The sequence below is a fragment of the Lepus europaeus genome, chromosome 14 (assembly GCF_033115175.1).
Source record: "Lepus europaeus isolate LE1 chromosome 14, mLepTim1.pri, whole genome shotgun sequence".
Classification (NCBI taxonomy): Eukaryota; Metazoa; Chordata; class Mammalia; order Lagomorpha; family Leporidae; genus Lepus; species Lepus europaeus.
The window spans coordinates 62499740-62516680 of record NC_084840.1 but is presented as its reverse complement, the minus strand read 5'-3'; the positions used below and the strand labels follow the sequence as shown (position 1 = coordinate 62516680).

The window sequence follows — 16941 nt, the reverse complement described above, 5'->3', positions numbered from 1 at the left end:
CCCATGTGAGGGTTGGAAATTTACTACTATTGTTTCACTGCTGGCTGTGGCATTGCAAAATTCAGTCTCCACAGAGCAAATTCTGAAACAACTAGAAATGCATGCCACCTCAGAAAGTTAAAATTATATGCTAAAATGAGGCTCTGGGATTATTAGGTATGTATTATTTTTACTACATACCATGATTCTACCATCCAGTTTATTATAATAATTATGTATACTTGTTGCTTTGGAATTCAAACATGAATTCTGGCTTTTTAACTAACAGCAGTTATTTGAGATCAGTAACTTTCTACAACCCACCTGTCCTGAAACATGAAGTATAACGTTGAGAGATGACTCAAGCTGCTAACACACGTAGTTGTCCAAGAGAGACAGTGAGAATGGGAATGAGAAAAATTTTCATTCATACTATAGTAATATTATATGAAAAAAAAAAAAACCTGCCAACGATAAAGAGGAGGAGCCAGCACCATGGTGTAGTGGGTAAAGCTGTCGCCCGCAGTGCTGGCATCCCATATAGGCACTGGTTCGAGTTCCAGGTGTTCCACTTCCAATCCAGCTCCCTGCTGATGTGCCTGGGAAAGCAGTGGAGGATGGCACAAGTGCCTGGGGCCCTGAACCCACATGGGAAACCTGGAGGAAGCTCCAGGCTCCTAGCTTCAAATCTGCCATTTGGGGAATGAACCGTGGATGGAAATTTTCCCTCTCTCTCTCTCTCTCTCTCTCTCTCTCTCTGCCTCTCTGTAACTCTGCCTTTCAAATAAATAAATCTTAAAGAAAAATAAAAAAGAGGAAAGTTTTCCCAGGGCTTTAAGTAACTCAGTTTCATGTGTCAATACAGGCACATGGTCTATGCTTTAAAAAAAAAAAAAATCTGTGAAGAACCAAAAGAATTAGTATTGATAATTATTGCAATGGACTCTTGGTCTATGTCTTAGTTAGGACTGCTAATACAGAAATACAGACTAGTGGCTTAACCGACAGAAATTTATTTCTCGCAATTCTAGATGCTGGGAAGTCCAGAATCAAGTTGCCAGCTCAGTCAGTGTGTGGTGCGGGCTCAGGTCCGGGTTTGTGGCGGCCCTCTTCATGTATTTTCCCACGGAAGAAAGTAAGGAGAAAGGAGGAAGCAAATTCTTGTCTCTTTTTATACAGTCACTAATCCCGTTCTTGCAGTTTCCACCCATATAACCTATTGACTTCTTTAAGGTCACACCTAATAATAACCTGAGGTTAGGCATAAATTTGGGGGGACACCTTCAGTCATCTAGGATATTCACTAATTACAGCTGTAGACTTACCATAGTTATTTCAGAAACCAAGTGTGAGAGAAACTGGCTAGCTGTTCAGTCTTTGGCTTCTTGACTTATACTCCATTGCATGGTCTGCCTAGCTGGGAGACGGCTTGGGAGAATTCTAACTGGTGGAATGTGAGTGGAAGTGATGTACATACACTCTTCCTTGAGCAATCCTTCATGCTTTTCCCCATCTGCCAACTTGATGTTGTGATTATCAGAGCTCTAACATGGAGGAAACTTGGGATCATGAATTAATGTTCAGTGGAGACTTGCCTGCCATTCAGTACTTTACAAGAATGAGAGATACAGTTCCATTGTTATGTGCCAATCTAGGCTTTTCTTCTTGTTTGTTGTAGTAGCTAATGTTATATTAACATGAATATATTCACATTTGCGGTTTAGGAATTTAGCTTGCTGATCACTCACACTGTATTTTAGGTACCAAGATTTTATAAAACTTAGTTTGTATAGTAAGTTGTTGAAGTAGTTGTAATTGTCCTTTCACAGAGGAGGAAATCAAGGCTTAGAAAAATGAAGCGAGTTGCCTGAGAAGATACAGAGTATGTAGAGAGGATCTGAGCTCAGGTCTGCCAGGCTCTGAAGTGTGTTATGTTCTTTCCAATAAACTGTTTTGTACTCTAAGAGGAGAGCACTGTAGAAACTGCACATAGTGCACAGTTTGTACATCTGCTTGTTCATTCACTTTATTCCACAAACATAGACTCTGTGCTTACTTGGTGCTACATGCTGTCCTAAGACAAAACACCCTTTCTATTGAGACAGAGAAGCAGCAACTTATATTTTGCGACCTGATGCTCTGGTCTGAGTTCCCCCACATTCAGATGTTGAAATTCTAACTTCCAAGGTAATTGGGGCTGGGGACGGGGAGGAGGCCTTTGGGAGACATGCCTTGGAAGGAACCCTGAAGAATGGAATTAGTGCCTTTATAAAGGAGGCCCAGACACCAAATTTGCCAGTGCCTTGGTCTTGGATTCCAGCCCCAGCACAGGGACAAATAAGTATCTATTGTCCATAAGCAATCCAGGGTATGGTAGTTTGTTATAGCAGTCTGAATGGATTAAGACATTTATGTCTTAGAATTCTAAATGTGCCTTCTTGTTTAAGTTATTCACAAGAAATGGTAGAAGTACTAAGAAACAGCTTTCAGTATCTAATTTACTCATTGGTTGTATAAAGAAGAGTTGAACATGTTCCTTAAAGGTATAATAAAACCACTATAGAAACATGTTAATCTTAAGAACATCTGGCTTAATAAAGAATGAGGGATTTCTCTTGGAATTCCCATGGAAGAACATACTGTTGCACCCCATGTTACTGGGATACGAGGAGAAGAAAAACGAAGAGAAATCCAATATGCCCTCTCTATGCAGTACTATCGTACCACAACTGGCAGATTCTGCCAAACTGTAATGGCAAAGTCTAAGAGAAAGTCTGATGCTATTTCAATAAACAATAGCTTAATTAATAATAATCTGTAATAAAATCTCATGTGCTTTTTTATGAATTCATGAAACTACTATAGTACAAAAGCAAAAATAGAGCTGAAGTTGACAGTTTTTCAGAGTATATGATCCATTATGATTTATATAACTTAATCTTAGGATCTAATCCAGCTGAAATTTAATTCAATCTGATGAGACTAGGATAAATATTCTGAGGCAGCATGGCTCATGAGATAAATTTAGTTCTCACAAATATGTCAAAAGTGAAAATCTTATTGAAAGGAGGTATCTAATAATCTGGAATAGCACAATAACTCTCAGAGTTAAACATTTGAAAGAGCTTGACACTCTTCCTAGTGCTGCTGTTTTGAGGGACTGTTTTCTTAAAGTGGATTGGGCTACTGCAGAACCAAAATTGGATCCATTTTTGTGTTTTACAGCAAGAAATCTGTAGCCAAATCATTTTGCCAATAGCTAATGTTTGAGGTCTGATGAATAAGTTATGTTTATTTTCTACATGGAGAAAATGAGGAGAATTAGCCATCTATGTTTATTAATCAGCCTTTTCCATGCTGGAAAATACGGTAAAGCAGCAACAGAGACCTTTACTCTGAGCTGAACAGTGTATCCTAATATGGCAAACTGTGTTCTAGAACGGTCAAGGAAACAGGTGTCTCCTAACGAATATGAAAAACTGAATTGAAACATCTCCGAAAACCTTTCCCTTCTTATTAGGTTACCTATTCCTGTGCATTTTCTAAGAGAGAAAAGACATGGACCTAGATGGATTAAGATTAAGAAACACCAGGGGATACAGAAAGACTTTCATCTCAGTTAGGTGATGGCGGCACATGGAAAAGCAGACGAGCGACCATCAGGAGAAGGAACTTTTATACGGAAAGAAGGCAAAGATATGGACAAGAATCTTGCAGGGGGAACAAATAACAGGTATTATAAACAAGACTGGAGCCGCGTGGCAGACTACTAGCATTTGCCAGATGTTTCCAGAAGCGATAAAACATGGCCTAAGAAAAAGTAAACTTTCTGGAGCGTCATGGATGGTAAATACGGCCATTTTGCAAAAGAACAATCTATTATCAAATATTCGCAGAAGCCATGAACTTCGAAAGAAACGCTTTCTGGTTTGGTCGTTATGAGTGTGAATACATCATGGCTGCCCCAAAGTCAATGAAAACTAATATCCCCCCAAAGGGGCGTGATGTTAAGGGTGAATTACAACCCCAATATAGCCAGTACGGCGTGAGAGCCAGCAGTGTGGGGGGCTCTTCGGGGAGGTGTTCCTGGGCTGGACGGTAACGTCCCCGGGGCCAATTAGGGCTGCTTCAGCGCTTGGTAATAACGGCCCGGAGCCCTCTTCCCGCAGGGGCTGCGACTGGGACGCCTTCCCGACCCGCTCGACGCCGCCGGGGCTCCCTCCCCACGGGCACCGCCCACCTCGGGGGCTTCCAGGTGCGGGCCCTCGAGCGCGGCGCGGGGTCTGCAGCCTGGGCGGGCGGGTGCGCGCAGGAAGGCGCCGGGAGCGGAGCCATCGCGGCCGGCCTCGGGTGCCCGCCAAGGGCCACGCGGGCGCGGGGGAAACCCAGAACTTCCCGCCCAGGAATGACTGCCCCCGCTCTCGGCTCTGGCTGGCTGGGGGGGGGGGGGATGTTCTCGCGAGAGGAGAGGGGGCGCCGGGCGCCGCGGGTTCGGGGGGCGCGGGGAAGCCTGGAGGACCAGGGCCCGGCCAGGAGGGGAGCTGAGGCGGCGGGCAGGGCCGGGGACGCGGGGAAGCCGCTCCCGCCAGTCGCCGAGAGCCAGCCCCTGACGTCAGGAGTTTTCCTCAAAGTCAACAACAAGCCCCGCGGCGGCGGCGGCGGCGGCGGCGAGAACCGATCGGCGGCGGCCCCGAGCGGGAGGAAGGAGGGGGCGGGGAGGCGGCGGCGGCGGGGTCTCCCGGGCGAGGCGCGGCCCTCGAGCGGAGGCCGCAGACCCTCGCCCCGCGCAGGGCGCGCCCGGGGGCCCGGCGCCTCCGCCTGCGGCCGCCCCGCCGGCAAGATCCGGCCCCCGCCCGAGCGGTGTTTTCTGGTGATGAATTGAATTTGTAGCCGATATCCGATTCCCATGTAGAGTCTCCGCCTCCTCCTCCCCCCCCCCCCGCCGCCGCCCTCCCTCCGCCCTCCCCCTCCCGCCGCCGCCGCCGCCGCCGCCTCCTCCCGCTCCAGCTCCGCGGCCCGGCCCGGCCGGCTCCCTCCCTCCCCTGCAGCCCTTCGCCTGCCCTCCCGCGGGCCGCACCGGGCTCCAGGGGGCCAGAGGCTCTGCGGGGTGGGGGGAGGACAGGAGGAGAGGAGGAGGGAGGGGGGACCCCCGAGTCGCCCCCTCTCCTCCCCCCGCCCCCCAACTCCATCCTCCGCCGCCGCCCGAGCAGCTGCGGGGCCGGGGCCGCCGCCGCCGCCTTTGCAGGTAACAGCCACCGCCCCCCACTCTCGCCCCCTCCCCGCCTCGCCTGCATTCCCCGCGGGCCCCGGGCCCGGGTCCTCCCTCTGGCCTCCCTCCGGCGGGGGCGTCTGGGTTGTCACCGCGCCGGGGGCGTGGGCGGGGGCTGGGTCGCCGGCGGCTCTGGGTGTGGGCTGGGGAGGCCGGGGGATGCCCGGCGCGGGTGACACCGACGCCCCCTCGCTTTCCGGGGGAAGCTGGGGGGCGGCGGTGCGCAGGGGGCCGGGGAGGGTGTTCCCGGCCTAGCGGTACCGTCTGTGTCTGGGCTGCCCCGGCCTGGCGCCTCCGGTCTCTGCGCAACTCGCGCTCCTTCCCTCGCCCCTCCCCGGCGGGGCCGCGCGGCGTGGGGAGGGGGCGCCGCTCGGACCGGGGGTGGCGGCGAGGTTATGTAACGCGTGCGGCGCCCGGGGTCGGTGTGTGGGTTGGGGGAGGGGGCCGTCTGCGCGTGGGGTGGGGTGAGGGCGAGGATGCACCGGCGCCCTCCCCGCACCCCCCCGGCCCGGGGTCTCCTTCCTCTCCCACCCTGCGCCGCCGCCGGCGCACAGGAAAAGACGGCACCGGTGGGGTGGGTGTGTGTGGGGGGGTGGGTAGCGCGCTCGTCTGTGTTTTTAATAGTAGTGGGGTTTTGATCCGCTTGGGAGTTGTGTGCTAAGAATAGAAATGTGCGGAAGATGCTGGGTTTGGCTGATCCACTGATGCTGTCGCCGCTGGCGGCGGCGGCTCAGGCTGCAAGTAAACAAACCAGCCTCTTCCTCGTCCACCTCCTCCTGCGCATCGGGCTGCATCAGCCATGATGCTGGTGGGGCCCTACCCAGCCCAAAGTTGCAGCCTCGCTGGCTGCGGCGGCGTTCACCCTGACGCCGAGGCGGGGTCACCCTTGTTTGGGATTTCCCGGGAATCTACGGTTAGGCTAGAGCTGCTGAATCTCTTTGGGGCCAGGTTTTTTCCACTAGTGGTATTTACTGTTGATCTGAAAGCAGACGGGGTGCTTACCCATAAGTCATAGGATGCTCCCTTTTCTTCCATCAAAGAAAAATAAAAACAACTGGTTTCACCACTGTGGTATTTTGGTTGAAAGCCGGATAGCTTGTAATCGATAGTTTCCAGGTAGAAATCCAAAAGTGAAAGCTGTGCGTATTGGTTCACTTCTAGTACCTGATAAGATCCCCGCACTTTCTTTTTAGTTCATCTTTAAGTTACAGGATATGAAATAATGGCTTTGGCAGTTGGTCCATTGCCAGTTGTCTCAAGTCATCAGTTGAGACACGTGTTCATATTTGGTAATGCATGGTCATAGTCTATCTTGTAGTAGACATATAAATAACTAAACAACCACTGCATTTCGATTTTGAAGTTAAAATACAGGAATACAAAGCCCAAAGTAGAAAAACCCAATAAAGATGGTTTAGAAAATGGAGATTAGTCTTCAGAAATTGAGCATCATTTGCAAAATTGGTGCAAAATGAATACAGATACTCCAGGAGGTGGTCTAAGACATGACAAAGTCTTTATTGAAATGTCTACTTATTAGTAAATTGCTAGTTTTCCAAGGTATATGACACAATTCTGTGCAAAATATGTGTCAGGACTGTACTTTTTTTTTTGAGACAATCCATCATCTTGACATTGAAAGATTACAGAGGAAATTGTATTTGAAGATCGACTTTTTGTTTTTGTTACTGGGGTTGACCCCAATGTCTTTGATTGGCTTGAACTTCTGATTTTAAAGCAAGGGGAGTGCATCTGTGGAATAAATGAGCCAACGTTGACATTTAGATGGTTGTACAGTTTTTGTTTTAACTTTTAATGTTTGTATTGTGTAGTTGCAGTGGTATGTTTTCTTACAGGGTTTTAAAACTAGTATGTAGTGTAAAGTAATTGTGTAGGACTTGTGAGGACCGTTAAACTCACTTTGTCCCTGACAGTTTGCCTTTTGTAATGATTAGTGAATTGTTTTCCGACTTCCCAGTTTAACATGTGTATGTCAGAGGGCTCTTGTGTATGTGATTTTATAGATGTAAAGTGTTTTTAAATAAGGTTTCACTCACTTAACAAATACTGAGTGTGAACTGTATGCTAGGAAGATGGTTTGACTAATAACTTTCTAATATTTACTTTTCATTGAGGATTACTGTCATTAGAAAGAGAATTTGTTTTGCACATCACTCCAACTCTAAATAAACATGTACTGGTTAAATTTATTGTGGGACAGATGTACTTAGCCTAGAGTGTGGTGCAGAGTAGTAAGTACTTAGGATTTTTAAACTCTAGCTTTTGATGAAACACATGGAAATTTCCAACTGTTGGGGTTTCTTTATGAAGAGGAACCTATTTTTTAAATTGATTTTGTGGAAGTTTAGCACTTATCCTTTGCATGTGTTTTGTGAAAAGATGCTACACTTTCTTTTCTTGTTTTACCTTTCAATAATTTAACCTTGAGAAGATAAGGCAATAACTGTTAACAGTGTGTTAGATTTTTATCATGATTTTGTAGATTCTTTATATTGTGATTAAATTTACAGCTTTAAAAACTAAAGTTTAGATTTGAGCAACAAAATCCAAGGACAGAAAAACCATTTCATTTTTAGACAACATCACTTCTGTAATTTGACTTGGATTTTATAAATCGATGGTGCACATACTTTTTGTGAATTTCTGCTAAAATATTTAATTTAAAATCGCTCTTTTGGTAACTCTACTTTACAGCATGTGCTTTGCTATGCTAACTACTGGTTTCACACAGCCTGCACTTTTCTGGAAAGATAAGTCTGGATCTAATGATGTTAAGAAATGTTTTATCCTCATCTTTTGTGTATGATAGGGCTAGATTCAGTTTTGAGTTAAGGTCAGCCAATGCCTTGTGAGCCCTTGCCTTGTGTGCAAGGAACTGTTGAATGTGCTTTGCGTGTATTAATTCATCTAATCTTTACAACTCCTGCTATACTTTTGAAAGTGATTTTCTATTGAGAGAAGCGCTTACTGAGGCAGTATAGAAATGTACTTCAACTTTGCTAATGCTGAAACACTTTTTGTTTCAGTGAGTTCCTTAACTTACTTACACAAGAGTTTCAAATCACAGTGCTAAATTTGGATAATTTAGTACAACAATTTCCATGGAATCAAGTTAATATAGTTAAAAAAATTGACCCATTAACATTGCTTTTCATTTTAGTTGTTTCCAACTAATTCAATGCCTCAAATGCTTGTGTACTCTGTAGCAGCATGGTCTTTCATCAGATTAGATGGAAGGTCATTTTCCCTGCCAAGTAATCTTCAAATCCTAGCTTGTGAACCCATTAATGTATTCTTCTTGACCTGTAGATGTGATTTTTAGTTCCATTTCTTGTCAGTACTCTGTTGATATTGTTGATATTTCACATCCCTAAATGTTAAATTTTGCTAGTATTTTGAGGGGAAAGTAAGGAGGGTTACTAGAAGAAAACACTGTAATATTTTCACATGAGGCTTTCTCTCCCTCATGTTAAGTAAGATTGATTATATTTGGGGGAAAGGAAGGTGGTGTTTTGCCAGTAGTGGAGTTTAGCATAGATTTTGTTTGAATGTGTGATCTTCCAAACTATATACTAAATTTTTGAGGACAGGAGCTGTGTGTACTCACAATACTATCACCTGTGATACCATCTATATATGAAATAGAAGAGCTTTTCTAGTGCTCTACTTTGTAATTTATGGCTGAGGAAGCAGGGACAGAGCATTAGAGCGACCTTATACAGCATCACTTTGAAGGGGCAGAATTGGGAACAGAGACCCAAGTTTCTTGGTCTGTCCAGTGCCCTTTCTGATTGACTGTTGTGATGAAGTTTGTTACAGGATTCCATACTTACTTACTGGTTAACTCTTCCTTTAATCTGGAGGGAAGCCTGTCAAGCTGGTCAAGCTGATTCTTGGCCTTTAATGGACCATATATACATTGTATTTTATGTATATGTAGGCCCCCTCCCCCATTTTGTAATAGAGAGGTCTGCAAGGCAGGTTGTAGGTTTTTACTTGTTATCTTAGGAAAATATGGCTAACTACAACTGAAATTTCTTCAGCAGCAGACCTCAACCTATGCATGTTGTTAGGGATGCCTTCATGCAAAGAGAAGTCACACTCTACATGGGAAATGGAAGGGATAATTTATCAGTAGCTTGTTCAGTGGATTATGTGAAGCAGAGCAATCTAATAAGTATTTTCTTGGTTTCAAATTAGAATATTAAACGTATCACCTAATACAAGTTGCTTTTTTATTTTTAATAATGGGTATATTGGTTGAAAATGGCTCTAAATGGGAGTAGGGGAAAAGGAGAGGAAATACTTTGTGGGCTGGCGCCGGGGCTCAATAGGCCTTGCAGCGCTGGCACACTGGGTTCTAGTCCCGGTCGGGGCGCCGGATTCTGTCCCGGTTGCCCCTCTTTCAGGCCAGCTCTCTGCTGTGGCCCAAGTCCTTGGGCCCTGCACCCCATGGGAGACCAGGAGAAACACCTGGCTCCTGCCTTCGGATCAGCGCAGTGCGCTGGCTGCAGCGCGCTGGCCGCGGCGGCCATTGGAGGATGAACCAGCTGCAAAAAGGAAGACCTTTCTCTCTGTCTCTCTCTCTCTCACTATCCTCTCTGTCAAAAAAAAAAAAAAAAAAAAAAAAAAAAAAGAAAAGAAATACTTTGTGTTTTTTTGGAGATATATTTTAAAGTTTATAGAGTTAATTTTTAAGAACAGGCAGTTTGGAAGAACTGATATTTTATCTGAAAGTTAGGGAATTCACCCATGCTTAATTGGATATTTTGCTATAATAGTCTGGATCTCAGTGAAGATAGCTGTAGAAGGGGCTTTAAGAGAATCCCACAGAGTTTGTTACTGTCCTCTGAAGGGAGGAAACACCCAAAATGCATAGTTTATGTGGCTCACTTCCATGTAGGACATATTTTTGCTATATATGATAACAACTCTTCAAAGGGACAGACTTAGAATTATTTGAAGTACAGAGCAAGTTGCCTTGAATTTTCTCTACACTTTAGTATGCTTCCTTTCCCAGAAATCCTTTTAAAAGTTTGATATAGCCCTGGATATTTATTATGACATATATTAACTTTAATTGCTTTTTGAATAAGAAAATGCCATAAAATTATATTGTGGTTGCCCTTAACAAGCATTTGTATATCAAAGTTGTAACATTTTGTTGTATTTGAACATTAGTTGTTCCTGATTAATTCAGTTTGGGTAGCATCTATAGAGTACATAAAAAGTTGTGAAGAAGAAAGAAATGCATTCTACGTGGTATTAATTACAGCCCAGATTTGTAGTTTAGAGAAAGTTTATTATTGAATTGTATTCTGACTTATAACTTAGAAATGAACATACTGAAATTTGCTAACCTATGACTTTTGTTCTTAATTATAAAAATAATTTCTGGCTGACTTTTGACTTTATATCAACTACTTTGTCTTTTGTTATAATTTCATTTGTGATGTCTCAGTTATATTTTTCATTTATTTAAAAACACTGCACTGGATTTTTGAAAAAAATCTGATTTTCTTGATAATTTGATAATTTAAGTTTGATAATTTGTTATAATTTTATTTGTGATGCCTTAGTTTTATTTAATTTTTAATTTATAAACACTCTACTGGACTTTTGAAAAATAATTTGATATAGCAGTGTTCAGAACTCTGCACATGTTGGTTACATTTTTAAATTACATATTTTTGAGAGTTCAATGTGATAGAAAGCTTGAATTGCAAGTAGTCACTCTTTTTACTTGTCATTAACTTGTGACTGTGGGGAAAAAATGTCATGAGCAGTGGTTGGTGACCATTTTCCTAGGTTCAGAATCGTGGATAGAATAGCTACTGCTCAAATTTGTTTTTAGAGTCAAATAGGATGATACATGTGGAAGCTCTTTGGTAAGAATTTATGTCGTAGGGTTGGAAAAGTCTTTAAAAATACTTTGTTTTGTCTGCTTCCCTGTAGCTGAGTGTAGTCTTATCACAGAGTAGACAGTCTACTTGTTGACTGAGTAAAATATGTATGTTACATATTTTTTGAGTGACTGTCTTAAAAGATATTTGAAGAACTTTCTTTGATTAAAATTGAGCAGTTAGTTACCATTTAAGTAAACAAATGTCTTAAAAATTCTTGGAAAATCATTAAGAAAATATCCTATTCTTTTGCTTTTTGTCTCCATAAAATTGGGTAAGTTGATGCTTGTTTTATTTGGAGTTGAAACTTAATGATCTCAGCAAAAATTTTCAAGAAATGTCAAGAAAAAGAATAATTTTAATGTGCTCTAGTCCTTGGACTTAATGGCAGTATAGAAGAAACATCCTTTAATGAACAGGGAAGAGCATTCCTTATAATTCAGATCGTTTCTTTACAGGTATTTCCATAATGTTTAAGTTCAGTTTTTTCTCTAAGATGGCATAGTACTGTTCTCCTTGTTGAATTACAACATTTGTTTGCCTAGCCTGTTTATTATTTTTATCTAAAGCTGCATCTTCATTCCTCCATTCATTTATTTATGCCATATTTGTTGAGTATCTCTCCATTTGCCAGGCACTGTCACACATTGCTTGATTAAATTATATTGTGATAGAGTGAAGTAAAAGATGTGAAATGTTTTGTAAATTGTAAAATGACATTCAAATGCAGTTATCAAATTCTCAATTTTGAGTGAAGATACCTTTAGCTTAACTGCCTTATAAATTATAAATTGAATCTGCCAAGAATTTTGTGCAAAACCTTTTATAAGAATGGGAACATTTTGATTATCTAACAATGAAATGTTTAATACAGTAGGTTTTTGGAGAGAAATAAACCAAATTTTGTCAGTTACAGCTCATTGGGTAGAACCTAGTCTTAGAGAAGTTAGGACTGTGGGAGGAGATGAAGTTTGCTCTACCCCAGGAAACACATGATAGAGTCCCACCTCAACCTGCAGATCAGTGTGTTTAGTTAGGGGAGACTGAGTGGAGCAGAGAGCCATTGCAGGAAAATAAAGTCAAAGTACATGGGTTATGGCTTAATGAGTTAAGAGCATTTCCACATGTAGGTGACTGCATTTATTTCTAGTTTATTGATCCTAACTCAGATTACGTTCAAAGGATGTATCATTTTAGCCAGTAGCGACCCAAGAGCAATTTTAAATCTGAGATTATGAATATGAATAGAATTTGGTGACAGTTTCATTTTTTATTTTACTTTTTAAAAAGATTTATTTTATTGAAAAACAGATTACAGAGAGAGGTAGAGAGAGGTCTTCCATCCACTGGTTCACTCCACAATCACTGGCCAATCTGAAGCCGGGAGCTTCTTCCTAGTTTTGCACAAGGATGCAGGGTCCAATGACTTGGGCTGTCCTCCACCGCTTTCCCAGTTTGGAAGTGGAGCAGCTAGGACTTGAACCAGTGCCCATATGGGATGCCTGCATCACAGGCAGCAGCTTTGCCACATAGGCCACAATGCCGGCCCCTCTGTAATATATTTTTATTTGAAAGGCAGAGTGACGCAGAGGGTGGGAGATACGGAGAGATCCTCCAGCTATAGTTCACTTACTAAGTGTTTCAGTAGCTGGGGGCTGGGCCAGGCCAAAGCCAAGAGCCAAGAACTCCATTCTGATAGGCTACATGGTTGGCAAGAGCGCAGGTACCTGAGGTATTACCTACCTTCCAGGCGCATTAGCAGGAAGCTGAGGCAAGACAGGCACTCTGTCTGATATAGGATGCAGGCATTGTAATCAGCATCTTAACCTGCTGTATCACAGTGCCTGCCCTTCTATAATTTCTTTATGGAGATATTATAGTATAGATCGTTTTAATAGGTGAGCATGTGATTTGTGTGTGTTTATTGTGTGTATATTGTTATGATTAATTGTTAATTGGCTTTACCCAGGTTATATTAGGTTTATAGTCTGAAACCAAGAATGACCATAAAGATGTTAGGCCTTTTGCTGCATGTACCACTGAAGAGAATGGCTACAGTGCAGCTCTGTAAAGACATTTTGCATGAGTGCTCCCAATATTGAACTTACGATCGTTTATGTACTGTTAAGAAATTAATACTTTCACCTTGGCCATTTCTGTATTGTATAGCCAGTTGACCACGTTGAGTTCTTTAGGATGTTATATCAGTCAGATGAAAATGATAGGATTCTTTACCAGAGATTTTTTTTTTGTTTTGCCCATTTTTTTTTTTTTTCTAAAGGGAAAGGGTTTATTGGTTGAAACTCCACAGACTGGAGGGAAGGGGCGAAGAAGAAAAACAGAGCATAAGAGCGTGAGGGAGAGCCATGTGTTTAGAATCAGGTCTTGTTAAACCTTTGCCCGGGAGTGGGCAGGGAAGTAGCAACAGCGAATCCCATTAGGGTGGGGGTGGAGCTGACACTGGTGGTTGGGCCATGGGGTCACCTGGCGTCCAGCAATGGCGCTGGGGGCTAGAGCCTAGGATGGTGTCCAGGGAGTAGATCACGCCATAGATAAGACTGCGTCATTTTACTAACATTTTTGTCTTGTATTTTATAAAACAAGAGTTCTGTTGGGGTTACATTATCCCAGAAGTCCAGGATGGGTAGAGGGATTACGATCTGTCTTTAGAGCTACTTCCTGCTGACATGGGGACACAAGGTACTTTGTGCTGGTGTGGGGTGACGTCTCAAGCTGCTGTCTCCTGGGTGGGGAGCCGAGTATGTCCCTGTAGCAGCATTTGGTTGACTGCCTGGTTGGTGAAGGCCTTGGTTCATTCCATTATCAACTCCTGTAAACACTTCAACAGACACTGTAGTATGAAAGACAGGGTGACAATAGCAACCAATGATCCTAAGAGTGGCATTAATGAATGAGAGGATTTCATAGAGGAGAGGAAATGAGGGGGGTCTCTGGACTCTTGTGAAGACTGTTGATGGGTGTGGTTTAAAGCTGATCATAGCCAAGACTAGGAGAAAGGCCATTCATCTTTTGTAGGTAGAGGGGTTTGTCTGGAGAAAATTCTGAACAATCATACACATTAAGTGGGGGAGAGGACCATCAATACACACAGGTCAGGAGTAGAGCCATTGATGTATGAGTAGAGGCTATGATTTTAAGATTTTATTTTTATTTATTTGACAGGTAGAGTTACAGATAATGAGAGACAGAGACAGAGACAGAGAGAAATGTCTTTCTTTCGTTGTTTCACTCCCCAAATGGCCGCAATGGCTGGAGCTGTGCTGATCCGAAGCCAAGAGCCAGGTGCTTCTTCCCCGTCTCCCATGTGGGTGCAGGGGCCCAAGGACTTGGGCCATCTTTTACTGCCCTCCCGGGCCACAGCAGAGAGCTGAACTGGAAGAGGAGCAACTGGGAATAGAACCAGCACCCATATGGGATGCCGGTGCCTCAGGCCGAGGATTAGCCAAGTGAGCCACAGCGCTGGCCCCAAGGCTATGATTATAAAGGAATGAGGCCCCAAGTGGGCTAGACAGGATCTAGAACAAAGAGGACCTAAGAAAGCTGCTGTCTAAACATGAATAAGAAAATTGAGAAACTTGAATTGGAAAATTGAGAGGCAAATAGAACCTGACAGAAGGGGCCTGATAACAATCAGGTGGGCTTTAAGGCCTTGCCAGTTATGAGACCTAGACCTACCTATCTCTTCACATGGGGTACGTCATAAGGAAGGTGTGAACCTCCTTGGGAAGGCACCCTGTTGACTTCCATTACCTAGTTGGCCTGGGAGGAGAGCTTTTGCCCATTTTTAATAGTGAAATGGATCTTGTCTTGTGTTATATAACCATTTTCTATGGTAGTAATAAGTTTAGTCTTTGCTGAGGTAAATTAAGTGTTTTTTTTTTTTTTTTTTTTTTTTTTAAGATTATTTATTTGAGAGGCAGAGCTACACACAGAGGGAGAGAGAGAGGTCTTTCACTGGTTCACTCCCCAAATGGCCACACTGGCCGGAGCTGGGCCGATCCAAAGCCAGGAGCTAGGAGCTTCTTGCGGGTCTCCCTCGTGGGTGCAGGGCCTAGGCACCTGGGCCATAGCAGAGAGCTGGATTGGAAGTGGAGCAGCTGCGACTCAAACAGGTTGGTGCTGCAGGTGGAGGCTTAGCCTACTCTGCCACAGTGCTGGCCCTGGTAAACCAAGTTTTACCTGTTTTTCAGAGCCATTAAAGTGTTAGTAGTGATGTTTTCGGAGGACATGGCTTGTAGACTCTAGGCTTTATTTGACTTGTTTTTCTTTTCCTTATTCTAGTCCCAGAATGTCTCTAGTTGAGTATTCAGATAAACATAGTTTGGGAGGATAAGCCTAGATTCTAATATGCCTTTTTGATTCTCTGTAGCCACAGACTCCTCAGTGATGACTTTGAGTAGTCTTGTTCTTAACTGTGCAGGTACTGCCCTTGGCCCTTTGGCACTTCAAGGGGATGGTCTTCTGTTCAGCCACACAGCCTTGTCAGGCTATTGAGACAGCTTAGAGGGTGTTTAGTCTTGATTCCTGACTGCTGAATGATGAGGCCCTGCACTTAATTTGCATTTGAGAAAGACATATAATCTGGTTTAGTACTAAGGAGGGAGTTTAACCTTGAACTTACTGCTCTGCCTAATTTAAAAGTAGTATGGTTGTTTAGTTCAGCTGTTCATTTTTCTGGTTTTCCAAAAATTATGCCTGTGTTCCTGGACCATGAAACATGGTATACCTGGACCACATTTTTGGTCCCTTTCTGTGGAAATGCTTTTACTTAATTTAGCTAACATTTTCCTTTTTAGGTAAAAAGGGACAGCAATAGCCTTATAAAGCCCAGCTGCCATATATGAGGCCGATTTTGAGGATTTTGCCGATTACACTATGAGGTATTTTGTGGAGACTCATGGGCTGTCTAGTTCTGATTTTTGTCCCAGGAAGTATTATAGTCCATCTGAGTCCAACTTTTTTTTAAATTTATGGGTGCTGTAAATAGGGAAAACTATTGTGTTTCTTCATTTGGATTGTCTTCCTGAAAACTTCATGCCTGATTTGTGGCTTATCTTTCACAAATAGATAGACTTTTTGCTCTGGCTTCTTTTTTATCTTAAGGCAGTGTAGTTTTGGAACTAAGAATGTGCGCTCAGGAGTCAGGCAGCCTGGGTTCAGATCTTGACTCCATCATTTATTAGCTGTTGCAGTCGGGCAAACTGCTTAATCTCTGTGAACACCCCTCAGTTTCCCCATTTTTGAAATGGATTTAACAGTACCCTAATAGGATTGGTGTGAAGATTACCTGAGGAAAATAAGTGTAAGGAACTGTAGCAGTTCCTGGTACATCTTGAATACTCAGCAATTTTTCCACTTTCATATTCTCTTTGTATCACTTTCTTTGTCTACTTTTGAAAATAGCTGATTTTATATTATGTACTTGTTGTGATCTACCTAAAATATTTCTTGGAACACGCAGAGTAAGAATACACATCCATTTCTTGGCACCTGTTTTGTAAGTACAGTAGTTACAAATAGTTAGAATTGCTCTGCCATAACAGTGTTTGAAATTGCAGGGATTTAGTTCACTTAAGTTTCATTCTCTTCCCTCGTCACCTTAAACACACACACTATGGAATGATTTTCCTGTGTTACTTGTGTTGGTGCGACAGTGGTTTTCTTAAGACATATTTTGTTGCAACCTCTTAGGTTAAAAGTTGTTCTGTCATTTGAAATCTGTCACAAGACTAAGGAAGTGCATTCAAA

At 43.2% G+C, this 16941-nt stretch overlaps 1 protein-coding gene across 1 annotated transcript in view; it reads left to right on the top strand.

Moving 5' to 3' along the window:
- Positions 1–5033: 5033 nt before the first annotated feature.
- The window catches only part of AKT3 (AKT serine/threonine kinase 3), a 309299-nt gene continuing 297391 nt past the window's right edge, over positions 5034–16941 (top strand). Inside the window, exon 1 of the mRNA XM_062210714.1 lies at positions 5034–5224. The gene's annotated coding sequence lies outside the window, so the exon portion shown is untranslated. The remainder of the gene's footprint in view (positions 5225–16941) is intronic.